Source organism: Tursiops truncatus, chromosome 19, assembly GCF_011762595.2.
Source record: "Tursiops truncatus isolate mTurTru1 chromosome 19, mTurTru1.mat.Y, whole genome shotgun sequence".
Taxonomy (NCBI): domain Eukaryota; kingdom Metazoa; phylum Chordata; class Mammalia; order Artiodactyla; family Delphinidae; genus Tursiops; species Tursiops truncatus.
Window position 1 is genome coordinate 18107689 of NC_047052.1, and position 14587 is coordinate 18122275.

The window sequence follows — 14587 nt, forward strand, 5'->3', positions numbered from 1 at the left end:
CCGGGATGAGAAGGCCTTGATGGCCCAAGGAAAATGACCAAAAACAAAGCGCTCCTCTATGACAAGACAGAAGCAAAAACAAAGGGGTAAAGTTCAGAATGCGCCCCTTCCACTCTCAAGCCGAAGGTCTCCATCCTCTCTCACCTTTGCTGGGCAGCTCGCCCTCGGTTTGCCCTAACACCGCGGAGTGTGGGCGGGGAGACGACTCCACGCCCTTCTTTCCAGATAAGAAAACTGAGGCCCAGAGTCCCGGGGTGGGGACCGAGGTGAAAAGAGAATGGAAACGGCCTCCCAAAGGAGGCTGCCCGAAGTCACGCACAATCCTTCGAGGGTCCGGCGGCCTGCCCCATTACTCCGTCAGCCGTCCCCAACCAGTCGCCTTTGCTATAGAAACAGTCCTCCCGCCCTCCTCAGCGCCTCTGTTTTGTCAATGCACCCTGGGAAATGCAGTCTATCTCTCATTATCTGCCCGAGACATGAGCCCACTCCGCGTCCTTAAAGGACTACAAGTTCCAGAAGGCTGTACGAAAACACCGGCGGGCTCTCGGGGATTTGGTCTAGCAAGAGAGACAGAAGAACCCGCGGGCGGGGCCGAAGGGAGGGGAGATGTGCCCCCACAATGGGCGACCCCTGGGCGGGGCTCGGGTCTCTATTGGCTACGGAGGCACGGAGGAGGCGGGGTCAGCGGAATGAGGCGCGGAGCTGTTCGCCGCTCCAGGTGCTGAGTCCGAGGGAGGCTCCGGAGCGAAGAGGAGCGGTCTCAGCCTTCTCTGCCGCCGCCGCCGCCGCCCCGCGTCGAGAGCCCTCCGCCTGGAAGCCGAAGCCGTGAGGAGCCCGGAGGAGCTGGATGCGCTGCCGGGCGCCGACCGCCCTTCCGCATCTCTGAGGTCGGTGCTGCTGGATTCGCTTTTGTTTTATTGAGGAAGGAATGAATTGAGGCGTTAGAGGGCCTGGGGAGTTGATGGGACCTCACCGCCCTCAAGACCATCTGTCCCGGAGAGCTGCTGACTGACCCCTCGTGTGCCTCCCTGTGGCCCCGGCACCTGAGGTCGGAGCAGCTTTGGTTAGTTTTTGTCTTATGGTGGAGGAGGCTCTTAAGCGTGAGGGGCGAGGGCTGGGGACCTACCCCACCATCTCTCTTGAGAGGGCGTTGAGAGCTTGGAGCCTCCCTCCGCCTGTGCCTGAAGTCGAGGCTGCTTGGATTATTGAGGATGGCAGGGAGTGTTCCGGGATGAAAGAATCGGAGTCAGGAGGACCCTTCCCCACACCTCGGCTGCTTGAGCTTACAAAGAGGGTCTGGATGTGATGGATGAAACCGCGGTATTCCTCCTCCTCCGCTCAGACCCTCCTGAGGAAGGGCTGTTTGGGGATGTCAGGAAGACCCTTCCTCGTACCCACCCCTCTCCCGAAGCCTAGGGTTTTGTGAAAAGGGGGGACGGGATGAAGATGGAGCCAGACGACTCTTTCCCCTCCCAGCTGGACCCGCCTAGGTTATGGGGGGGTAGGGGGAATGGGATGTGAGGGGCAAAGGCCGGGAGACCCCTCCCCACCCTGTTAGGAGTCGCCGGTACAGGAGAGCCCTGACGGATTCTCCGGGTCCTCTGCGATCTGGGCCCTGTGCCTAAGGTCGGGGTGGCCTGGGTGTGGGGTGTGCGATGGGGAAAAGTAAAAGGGATTGAAGAACCCCTCCCGACCTCTCCGCTCCCGGGCCTTATCGACTTGGCCCTCTAACTGGATCCAGGCCAGGGACCCTAAGTCGAGACGACCCTCCCCTCCCCGCCCCGCCCCACCCCGGAGACCCTGGCTGCTGAACCGCAGAGGGGAGCCAGACCTGGATGGGCACATGCTGGGCGGGACAGGCCTAGTCCCCCTCTGAAGCGCCCTGGAGCTCCAAGCAGACGCCCCCCGCGCCCATAGACCCTCGGGCTATTCTGCTCGGCGCGGGGTGCGCCTCAGACCCCGCTGCCGAGACCTGTGTCCTGGCTATGCGGCGGCCGCTCCGGGCGCAGGGCTTTCGCGCGTGGCCCCGGCATCCGCGAGAGGACAAAGCCGCGGACGCCGCACTGGCGGGCCTGCGCCACTGGCTGGGCGGGGGGCGCGGCCAGGGGAGTGGGGGGTGGGGGAGGCTTCGGGCGCGGCGCGGGGAGCTTCTGCGGAAACGTGCCAGAAACCAGGCGGGAGACAAAGCGCGCTCGCTCCTCGCGGGCCCGCGCGAGTCGGGATGGAAAATCCCAAGGGAGGAGGCGGCTGCGCCGGGCAGGGCACTATGCCCCACACCCTTCTTCCCTGCACACCACCACCCTCGCCGGTCCAGCACCCAGGATGCCGTGTGTGCGATGGTAGCCAGGGTCCCTTCTGTGCGGCGTTCCAAGACCTGTGACCACGAGAACGTGGACAAGCCAGGGGCTCCGCCTCTCGAGGAGGGGTCCAGGGTTTAGGAGGCATGAGTGGGCCAGGGGCCGTAAGGGCATCCTGCCTGGACCCCCCAACCCTGCTCCATCAGCCGTGTTAGGTCAAATTTGGTTCCAGGATTCGAGTGTATTTGTATGTGTCACAGTGTGTTTACATGGGTGAGGGTGCGGGTCAGAGTGTGAGTGTGAATGTGTATGCCCGGGTGAGGTGCCAATGGGTGCTCCAGTGTTCATGTGTGTGTCCCTTGTGCATCTGGCCGGATGTGTGTGAAAAGAATCAATTACTGCTGGCCTTGGATGGGGGCGGGGGTGGGGCAGGGTAGTCACCCCTCCAACCCTCAAGCTGCAGTAATGACCTAGGGTCCCAGGGGATGCCCTCAGGGTGGAGGTAGCTTCAGATCATGTGCATGCAATGTGGCGCAGAAAGTGGAATCTCACAAGTATGTGGAGCTCTCTTCAGCCCTTCTGGTGATTTGGGTCTGACCCTAATATCCTCACCAGGGTTCTGCCCTTCCCATCCCTCAGAAACCTTATCCTGCTGTAAAAGGCTGCCCTAAGGACCAGAATTCTGCCCCCCACCATCATGGGCTGACAAGTGGGGCTTGGGGAGCTCAACAGCAGAGGTGGGTGCAAGATTGTGTGGCAAGACAACTTTTGTCACTTTGGCCTCTATCTGGAAGGACCATGGGGCTGGAGTTGCTGGTCAGTGATGGTGGCCTCTCAGTAATACCAGGTACACTCATGGAGAGGGCACGAACGTGACACAGATATATCACTATGGGTAGATATCCCAGGAGGATGAGGACAGCCCTCCCAGACCTGCCCACTCCCACCAAGTGACCTCAGTTTCATAGCACTTTGACAGCAAAGGTGCTGTCACCAGAGACTCCTTTCCTGTATGATGAGGGGCTAGACAGTGCCCAATGGAACCACAGGAAGAACAGTTACCAGAGCCACCATCCAGCCCAGCCCTGCCCGGTCCAGTCTCCACAAGTATCCACAGCGACCTCTGCTGGGCAGAAGTGAAACCAATTTGAAATTTGGCAACTAACACTCCCCCACGGTGTGAAAGCTCAAGGTGGGTGTGGGCATTGTTAGGTAAAAACCATTTAGGGGCTACTTGTCTGCTTTTGGAGTCCTGAGTCGATGTTCTTGTCTGCAGTTCCTTCAAGCAATGGAACTGCCACTGTTCTCGCCTATATGGAAATATTTAAAGAGGGCCTAAAGACGTTTGTTCAAGTTTTCATCCAGTTGGGGGTGGGCATCAAATTTGTTTAAGAGAAAAAAGCATGAAAAACATTCATCAAGCTCAGGGAGATTTAAGTATATTTCCTCTTTTCCTCTCCTTCTTCAATTCCTTTCTCCTTTTTCTTCCTATTCTACTTTTATCCTCCCCTCTTCCTCATTATTAGTCAAAAACACATTTTTCAAACATATGCTTTCTTTTTCTCATCAACAATACGGCCCTGAAAATGCAGATATCAAGAGTCTATTTCTAAATGCAAAGAACTGGGAAACATTGGCTCCTCCAGGCCTAATGATGGGAGCAGGGGAGATGGATGAGATGTGCTCAGTCTTAAATGCCCACCTGATGACATGTGTCTCCTCTCCTGGTGTTGCTCTGAAGTGATTTCATGCAGCCACAAACTCTTTAGAGCTCCTTAAAGGAAAAGAGATATTTAAATACCTGGTATTGTTCTTACTTTGGCATCCATGTGATTTTCATTGAACTACATGACTCACTATCATAAAGTAAAAATAGGACTTAATCTCCTCCTTGCCTGTTTGGAAGGTGACTGCATATGCATGTTGTGTTCTGCACTGGAGAGCGAAAAGCTAAATTATCTCATAAATTGAACTACCTGCTTATCCTAATTAGAGAATGTTGCTTAACATCAGATACAGGCAATAACATTGTTTTTTAAAATTCATATGTGAATCTCTGTCTTCTAAAGCCTTTCTTCATACTCATACATTATTACTTTCACTTGAGGTTAATCAAGAATGTTTAGTCGTTGTACTGAAGCCAAACAAATTAAAAATCGGCAGATACAGGAAGTTGTGGGTAGTATTTCTGTTCTTCTTGGGCTCAGAAAAGAAAAAATCCTTGGAATTCATAGGAGAGAAGGAAAGGCCCTGAAGATTCGGTAACTCCTATGGATGGAGTTTCTGAGGAGAGGCTCCTCAGAATTTTCCAGGAGGGCTGGTTGTGTTGAAGAATCTCCGTATGCATTCAAGTGGTACACAGGCTGGGAATGAGACTGCGGCTTTTGGGATTCCTAAATCCCCACACTAATGCAGCCCTTCTGGGAAAATCCCCCAAGTGCTTCCTGCTCCCTCAGGCCGCCCAGCAGTCCCTAGGGTGTGGAGCTGTCCAAGGTTCTGGAGCACTGGCCCCAGCCCCGCCTAGTGGAAAGGGAGAATTTTAGGGCATGGAGCAGAAGCAAGCTCTGAGGACCACGGCCTCTGTGAGGATTTCCCCAAAGCTCATCACAGAATGGAACACGAGAAAACATAGCTGTAGATCTACTGCATCACTTCGAATGAACCCATCAGCGATCCCTATTTAAAGAATTACAAGCTAATAATAAGAGGAAACATTTCTGAGTCAGGCTCTTCACATGTAAGGATGTATTTAATCCTCACAGTCCTTTGATGTGAGTGGTGGTGTTACTTCCACTTTCAAGATGAGGAAATGAAACTTTGAGAGGAAAGGGGTTTGTCCATGGTTATACAGGTCAGAAGGAGCAGCGTTTATGCTCCAGCCTGGATATCTTAGACTCCAGAGACTCCTCCTGACCACTATTTTTTTTCCCTACTGCTATTGTAGAAGAAAAATTGAAGTATTGTACTGTCTTCTGTGAGATTCTAACCAAATTTTAGAGTAATGGGATTGGGGACCAACTAAGATTCAGACATAAATCACAAGGAGTCCTTTCAAATTGAGCAAGGGTATTGCCACATACTTTACATCTTATCCTGACAAAGGGCTTGTTACCTGAACTTGATTACCAAAGAAGGGGAAAGGTGAGTGTATGACCCTCATGGCCAGTGGTCCAGGGTTTTTCCAGAGTGGAACAGTTTCACAGGAAGCCAAGCCTGCAAGAATAGAGAGAGAGGGGAAAAAAATGAGGATGTTGTTATTATTCAACAGAGTACATATAGAGCTAAAGAAACGGGCTTATCTTTATCCGCTAGCATCCTGTTCCAATGCTGAGGACACTTGGATATTCTTAAGAGGCTCCTTCAACCTATTCCCTCTCTCAGATTTTTCACAGCAAAGCTTCTAACACCAAAATAAAAGTTTTCACTGTTGTGAGCCTCAACTAATCTCAGGGAAACATCACATTTCCACACTCATGCCGTCACAACCAATGTTCCACCTTCATATGTGGCCACGGGAGTCCTAAAGGTGGCCAGGTTTGGAGCTTGATGTGCTTCAAGCCACATATTCTCCAGTCCTCCCAGGGTGGCAGTGTCAACTGCCCCAATCTTGCCACACACACACAGGGGGCCTGTGCCTGAGAACTCCCCATGCGGTTGCTATAGGTTTGGGTGTCTAAAGAGAGTAGAGAGAAATAGAATTGTGCTTTTTCTCCTCTCCCTAGACCTCAGTGTGCTTAACACCCAGGCAGGGGCATGGCCTTTTAAAAAACTGCTTCACATCATGCTGGGGCTCCAATCCATTTTGAGCAATTCCTTTCCCTTGTAGGTTGGGATTTTGCAAGGCTCTTGACGTATGGAGCAAAGATTGCTATTGCTTTTCCCGAGGGCATTTGGAGGCCAAGGACCAGCTCCCCATCTGGGTCCGCTCTGACTCATATGACTGCAGACAGATTTGATTGTTTTCTTATTTAGAGTCATTAATTAACTCTCCTCAGCATAAGAACAGCATGTAACAAGAGGGAGGCCCTTTGCGGGGGTCTCTAGGCAGTCATGCCTATAGCTGAGCACCAGCTCTTTTGCTAACAGGATCGGGAAATGGTTTCTAATCCTGGCTATTACCCTTCAGAAAGCTTAGATTGTCAGCACTTTAGGCTAATATGAGAAAGGAAATGAAAATGTAATTAATTGCTAAGGCTACTATAGTTATTCTGCAAAAACTGAGAGGCCCCAGGATCCCTCAAAGAACTGGATTTTCATTCATTCAACAAACATTTCTTGTTCCTGCAGTGTGCCAGACACAGAACTGGGCACAGGGAACACTACTCCAAATTGGGATAAGCACTGTCATACAAAAATTTTGACTGGAAAGAGGAAACAGCTGCAGAAACCCTGAAAACGGTGTGTGCTATAAGAGAAACTTAATAATCATAAGCCATCATCTCTTTTTTAACATGAGGAAAGAGGCTGAGGGAAGTTGAGGGTTGCCCAGTTAGCTGAGGATTAGAACCCAGGTTTTATAACTCCTAAGGTATGTTCTTTCCACTGTCCTAAACCGCTGCTATGTTTATTAAATTATCCAAAGGGCACATTTCCATTAACATAGGCTTTTATGATCCAATCCTAATGCAAAACCTAAAGTTGAAATAGAAACAGATGAAATAGGAAAAGAAGAACGCCTATTTATATCTGTTTCCAATATAATACCCATATGTGGCTATTGAGCACTTGAGATATGACTAGTCTGAACTGAGATGTGCTGTACGTATAAAATATACACCAGATTTTGAAAAATTAGTATGAAAAATAGCTCATTAATAATGTTTTGGATAAAATAAAATAACATTTTGGATACATTAGGTTAAATAAACAATATTATTAAAATTAATTTCACTTGTTTATCTTTACTTAGCTGCTCTTGTTATCAGAGGGGGCTTATAGAATCTTACAAGACAGGGGCAAGAGGAAGGAGAACAATTTTCAGATAAATCAAACAAAAGATTTACTACTAGTTAAAACATGATTGAAAACACTTGTAAGTATAAGCTCATGAATTACCTTGATGTGGGCCAAATTTTTTTGCAAATAAGGATACTGAGGAAAGATTTCAAGCCATTTATATAAGCATATGATGAATAAATAAATTAGCTAACTGAATTATGCACAGGTCTTGACCTCTGCTAATGAGTTGAGGAAGAGGATGATTAGAGGGTACTTACAACAGATGACCCAAGAGCTCTAAGTCTCTTGGACTCCACGATTCCTCGGGGAAATGAGAGCCTTGTGCTTTAGGAGAAAGATGCTGGATAGGAGTTGGACATACACGAGGTCAAAGCCACTCTGCCACCCATTGGCCTTGATCAAGTTATGCAGTCTTGAGCACTCAAAAAATGGTAGCTATGACTAAATGGGATTTCAGGTGTTCTTTAATAGAAAAGTTTCTGTTCAGAATCTCCACGGTCTTCTCTACAATTCTACTGTCTCACCCCCCATCTTTGCTTGTTCCCTGAGGAGGCTTAAAGGACAGTTGCATTTGATTGTGTCTACACCAAAACGTAGGGTCTCAGTAACTTTGGGCACACCTCAGCATCTTTCATGTTCTCCTCTGTCCCATCAACACACGTGAGGTTCTTTCTCTGGGACGATGAGGCAAGCAGCAAAACAGGCATCATTCTGTCATGTTTATCCTGAAGTTCTGCATTCTCATCTTGGTGTTTAGAGCACTTTACATGCAGTTTTACTTTAAAAATAAAGGGACATAAATAAAGAAACCATAGCCCCAGGAGAACGTGGCCATGGTCTCTTTACTGCACAGCTCTGAGGGAGCACATCATTGCTATTCTTGACCATCTTTTTTCCAAAAGTTTGCCTTCTAGATCAAAGAAATACATGTTAAGCTCAGTGAAGACTTATGTTAACAGAGCATGTTGAAACCAAACTCCTTTCTAGAGACTAGTCCCACAGGAAGTGCAGAAATCCCTGGAAGTGATTTAGAAGGAGAGAAACATGGTCAGATATCCTGGGTCAGTGTGGTGGGTGAGTTGAAGTGGGGAAGAGCCTGGAGGTGGGATGGCCCCTGGTTCTGCTGAGAGGCCCCTGACTTCCAGGGACTTAAGTACAGGGCTAGGTTATTTGGGGATAGATTCTGGTCTTGAAATGCATTTTTCCCACCCATTCGCTCTTTTTTTAAAAAATAAATTTATTTATGGCTGCATTGGGTCTTCGTTGCTGCACACGGGCTTTCTCTAATTGCGTTGAGTGGGGGCTACTCTTTGTTGCAGTGCGCGGGCTTCTTATTGCGGTGGCTTCTCTCGTTGCGGAGAGCCGGCTCTAGGCGCGCGGGCTTCAGTAGTTATGGCTCGTGGGCTCTAGAGCGCAGGCTCAGTAGTTGTGGCACACGGGCTTAGTTGCTCCGTGGCATGTGGGATCTTCCTGGACCAGGGCTCGAACCCGTGTCCCCTGCGTTGGCAGGGGGATTCTTAACCACTGAGCCACTAGGGAAGTCCCCAATCCATTCTTCTTTTTTTTTTTTTTTTGCTGTACGCGGGCCTCTCACTGTTGTAGCCTCTCCCATTGCGGAGCATAGGCTCCGGACGCGCAGGCTCAGCGGCCATGGCTCACGGGCCCAGCCGCTCCGCGGCATGTGGGATCTTCCCGGACCGGGGCACGAACCTGTGTCCCCTGCATCGGCAGGTGGACTCTCAACCACTGCGCCACTGGTCCAGGAAGATCCCACATGCCGCGGAGCAACTAAGCCCATGCGCCACAACTACTAAGCCTGCGCTCTAGAGCCCATGCTCTGCAACAAGAGAAGCCACCGCAAGGAGAAGCCTGCGCACCGCAATGAAGAGTAGCCCCTGCTCGCTGCAACTAGAGAAAGCCCAGGGAACAGCAATGAAGACCCAACACAGCCAAAAATAAAAACAAACAAATTTATAAAGAAAAAAAGGTGGGTACAATATGAAGAGGCTCTGAAGGGTCAGTAGGGTGGGGAGGGAAGGCAGGGAAAAGTCGTGACCAAATGAACAAGGCTGGGTATGCCAGTGGTGTATTCTGGGGACCCTGAAATGGAGAAGAGAGTTTCAGTAGGAAATAGATGTTTGGTAAGAACGGTTTAGAAAACCTGTGGCTAACAATTTTTGGCCAAAAAAAAGTTCATATGCAAAGAAAGGAATGTAAAATCTGAAACTACCAATTTGAGGTATCTCACTGAATTGGAGCATTTTGTTGCCATGTGGAACGTGCTCATCAAGCATACCCAAAGCCAGAGCTTGTGGAGGGCGTGGCCAGACAGCACAGCCATCCAGCATTCCTACCAGTGCTCTTTGCTCTTTAGAGAACATGCATGGACTTTTCTCTCATTTGGTCTTCACAAAAGCTCTAGGCAGGAGAAGGCTGGGAACTCTGCTACGAGGATGGCTGCCTGTGTCAAGCGGCAGGCAGCACGAGTTGCCAAGAGGCACAGATGCCAAGCACAGCCGCAGTGCCCAAATCCAGGCAAAAAGCTTAGGAGGGCTTTTTCTGTGAGGGAGGAGGCAGAGGCTTGCTCCTGGACTGAGACCTTTTCTCTGTGCTCCAGGAGGCAGGCAGTGTTATCCTTTGGTCTGTGATTCTCCAGCAATGTCCCTGAGTGGCTGCCTCCCAGAGTGGCTGCTGTGAGGGCCTGAGTCAGGGTCACTGCAAATCCCACAGCCCATTCCGGATGCAGCACCTATCAATCAGTGACCCCCGCCCCCCGTGCAGAGAGCTTGTTTCACAAAAGGGGATTTTTCTGGACTTGCCATCTTGAGTTTGTTCTGCAGACTGCAGGGACTAGAAACCAAACCCGTCTTCTTAGTCCGATTAGAAGGAAAATCTATCTTTTCTCAGGGCTGCAGTCACCACTGACCACCAGATTTCTCTCCATGGCTACACTTCTAATAACAATGGAAAGTAAAGGCAAGAAGGGAGAGGGACACAGATGCAGCACTTCTTCCAAGAGGCACCTGCAGTTCTGTGAAGGATGTGAGGCAGTGGGGAGGTAATATTCACAGCTCTGCAAGAGTCCCTTGATGAGTGAAGGGGGAGTTTTGATGTGCAAGATGATAGAAGATGAAAGAGACCATGGTGCTGCCCTGCGTTTTCTTTGGAAAGTCATGCGAGGGTTCCAGATGCCCTCCACAGTTCTGGAAGGATAAACTTGCCACGTGTTGGCAAGGCCACGCAGATTTTGACAAGTTGTCCAGGGATAAGTCCCTAGTGATTATAAACATAACACTAATGAGAAATGACAAACACTTGTCTTGGTAATGGAATGTTAAGGGCTCATCTGGTCATTGACCCCAGTAATGATTAATGTGTGTCCACACTCACCGAATGCGACGGAGTGGAATGGTGACTTCTGAAGAATAAAATCAAATTGAGAAATCAGAATAATAATGAAGGCATGGATGTTTGGAATGGTTGGGCACCGGCAAGTAGAGCTGTGGTTACTTCAGAGCAGCTTTCCCACCAGGTCTCTTTTACCAGATGATTCTGACCCCAAGGCTCTGACACGCCAATTCTTAGACAGTCCCAGCACAGCATGTGGCACCTACTCTGTGTTAAGCCCTGCACCAACCACTGGAGAGACAGGAGTGAATGAGACACAGTCCCTGTCCTTAGGGGGTTAGCCAAGTCTAAAACAGAACATGGAGCACAGAGTAGGAAATGTGAAAATGAACATGGCCACTTCATGTTGTTTCCTTATAAGTGCTGCCTCACCTGTAGCTGCAGCAGGTGAGCCAAATTGGGATCTTAGAAATATTGCCAACCTTATCTCATGTCAAATCTGAGCAGCTGTGATTCCAGCTACTGATGCTGGGGTAGCAGAGTAAGGGCAATGGAAGCAGAGGCTGGTGTATTTCAGAAACTTGTTGCATACATTTGGTGAAAATGTTTTTCCTTTACATGTTTCGTTTGAAAGACCCACTCCTGAGACCCTTTGCCTGCAATTAGAGCACACTGCCACAAGGGGCACCATGAAGCAGTGTGGCCCAAGCAGCTATGCTCCTCACAGGCATAGTATGCTAAGCAAAGTATAGTTTTTCAGTTATTAACCTTCAGAAGAACATAATTTTTAATTAATCAACCATAGAAGGATTGCACATTTAATAGGGCCAAGCCATGGTAACCTATGTATAGTGAGTGGACAGTTGTGAATTCATCAACATTCATCTAACAAAATTCATGTGTGCCTACTGTATACAAAGAACAGTACAAAGTCCCTGCCCTTAGGTACTCACTCCTGTCAGGAGGACACACACAGACAGATAATTCCAGTGCAGCAAGATAAATTGTATGACGGAGGGATGAACAGAGAGCACTGGAAACACAGAAGAGGAACGACTAACTCTAACAGGGGGAATTACATACACACACACACACACACACACACTTGCATGTGTTAGGTCTGGACATTAACATCTGAGTCAGAGGGTTTATACCAACTCATATAGAAGAAGAAAAGCATATGGGTCAAAATATTTTGAAACACTCTAAGGAATTGGAATCAGCCTGTTGAGTGACCTTGGATATATCATCTACATCTCTGGACCTCAGTTTCCTCATCTGGTGCTCCAAGGGCTTGACAGTAGCCATCATGACCATGTGGGTCTGGAACAGGAGGGAGATTAGAGAGATGACCTTGACTCCAGTGGCCAGGCGTGGCTTTGTCCCAGCCCCAAGGTCTCCTTGACACCTGCTTGTCTGGACCTTGATGATGTTACCTCTTGATTCTGGCTTAGATGTTCCAAGGCTTCCCAGAGGATCAGCTGAGGTGCTGGTCCCCAAGGAAATTGGTGTTTGTGAGATGTCAGCCTTTGGTGTCTGGTGGATATGGTCTGGCTCTCCTGAGTAGCTATTTGGCCCACCACCCTCCCCAGAAGCCAGGCTGGCCCTGTCAAAGCTCTGACCACTGCATGCACTGCCCCTTCTCGCCAGCTTCTCACTGCTCCTTCTGACCTGTGGCCACTCTTAGGAAAACCTTGGCCCTGTCAGGCAGAGGATCACTGGCAGCAGCACAGCCCCACCTCTGCCTCTCAGGCCCTACAAAAGATGAAGGCTTGTGATAGTCATTTCCCAATATAAACATGTATCAAATCATCACACTGTTCACCTTAAACCTACACATGTTCTATGTGATTATTACCTCTATAAAGCTGGAAAAAGCAAAAAAAAAAAAGACAACAATGAAGCTCCACCTGGCCTGTCTCCCTCTGGAGACCTTCCTAGGCCTTGGCAGGTTGTCCTCCCCAAGCAGCCCCACCCTGCCTTTCCCAGGCCCCAACCCTCCCCTCTCTGTGGCTGTGGCATTGCCCTCCCCAGAACTGGCACCTCTGTGTTAGGGGATACAGAGGAGCAACTATCTTGCATAACTGAAAAAAATGCCAGAGGTGCTTAAATTTAAATAAGTCATTTAAAGCTGTTAATTGCCCCACAGAGAGAGTTTTAATATAAAATACATGGGAGCAATACCTGGTTAAGACAGTAGACAAACGGAGGCCCTGAGAAAACCCTCACTGAAGTTCCATTTACAGGTCTTAAAAAGCATACACAGGGACTTCCCTGGTGGCACAGTGGTTAAGAATCCGCCTGCCAAGGCAGCAGACATGGGTTCGAGCCCTGGCCTGGGAAGATCCCACATGCCACAGAGCAACTAAGTCTGTGCGCCACAACTACTGAGCCCATGTGCCACAACTACTGAGCCCGCGCGCCTAGAGCCCGTGCTCTGCAACAAGAGAAGCCACTGCAATGAGAAGCCCATGCACTGCAACAAAGAGTAGCCCCCGCTCGCTGCAACTAGAGAAAGCCCGCACGCAGCAATGAAGACCCAACACAGCCAATAAATAAATAAATAAATAAGCATATACACACACACGCATGCGCGCGCACACATATTTTTTTGGCCATGCTGCTCTGCATGTGGGATCTTAGTTCCCCAACCAGGGATTGAACCTGTGCCCCCTGCAGTGGAAGTGCAGAGTCCTAACCACTGGGCCGCCAGGGAGTTCCAAAAAAAGCATATTTAAAAATAATTTATGTGCCCACCATATTGCAAATCAACTATACTTCAATTAAAAAAAAAGAATATAAAAAAAATTTATGTGCCCAGGAATTTTCACGCCTGAGACTGACAGTCCCTGAACCACCTGTCTAGGCCAGAACCAGGACCCTGCCAGCTCAGGCCCACCACCCCCCACCCACCCTCACTCTGGTCCCTCAGCCCTGAGACGCTCTCTCTGCAGAGAGCTTATCCCTGCCAGCTGGGCCGGGTCTGCTTAGGCCAGTTTCCTCAATCAAAGGCCAACAGGCACTTCCTGGGCCTTCCATGGGCAGTGGTAATGACAATTCCTGCCTTCCCCCATCACCATCGCCACACACACACACCCTCTGGCTAGAGTCTAGATGGTCCCTCCATCTCGCAGGAAGCATGAGACACCTCCTTTCCCTGAGTGAGCAAACAAAGAAATCAACAGAGGGCCTTTAAAGCCATTCTGCAGAGGATGTCACCTCCTGGGGATGAGAAGGGCCAGGCTGAGATAAGCAGAGCTGCTTACAAACCCGAACACAGAGACAAATTAAGACCTTTATTGGAGGCAATAAAATGCAGACCAGTGGAGGGAGAAACAAGATGTCTCCCTTCCTAATCACTGCAGAAGGTAAAAGAAATCACCAGTTATGGCTCAAAAGAAAGGAAATGCAGAAAACACAAAACAAGATGACAAGAGGCCACCCGAAATGATTAGGACAATAAACGTAAGCATTTACCATCCCCTTGTTAGAAGACAAAGGTTCCCAGATTAAATTAATACAAGAGACTCACCTAAAATAAAATGATTCCAGGGTAGACAAAGCTATACTAGGTAAATGCAAACAAAAGAAAAAGCGTGAGTGGCTCTGTCAGACAAAGCACAATATAAGGCAATAAGCAGCGTCAAGCAGGATAAAAAGGGTAATTTTATATTCATAGGAGCATTTGTGAAAGCATAAGTGTTCTGAACATTTGTACACTCAGTATTTTAGCATCAAAATACTTGAGGCAAAACCCGTTACCATTAAAAATACAAGATGAAGACAGCTGTGGGCATAAATTTACACACTACTCTCAGTACCTGACGTTAAGTAGCCAAAATATATATAACAGAAAGCAGTAATATAATGAAGACGATTGAATTAAAAGGTGGGTGCTGAACTCTGTACCATTCTGAATGATGTTTGCCATATTTTAAAAGACCAATCCTAGATCGATGCTTATAGTATAAATGTTAAATTGT

The 14587-nt window shown here is 48.9% G+C and overlaps 1 protein-coding gene across 1 annotated transcript in view; it reads left to right on the forward strand.

The window, feature by feature from the left end:
• The first annotated feature begins 424 nt into the window (after nt 1-424).
• Nucleotides 425-14587, forward strand: part of SMPD3 (sphingomyelin phosphodiesterase 3) — an 81590-nt gene continuing 67427 nt past the window's right edge. The window contains exon 1 of the mRNA XM_073796353.1: nt 425-887. The gene's annotated coding sequence lies outside the window, so the exon portion shown is untranslated. The remainder of the gene's footprint in view (nt 888-14587) is intronic.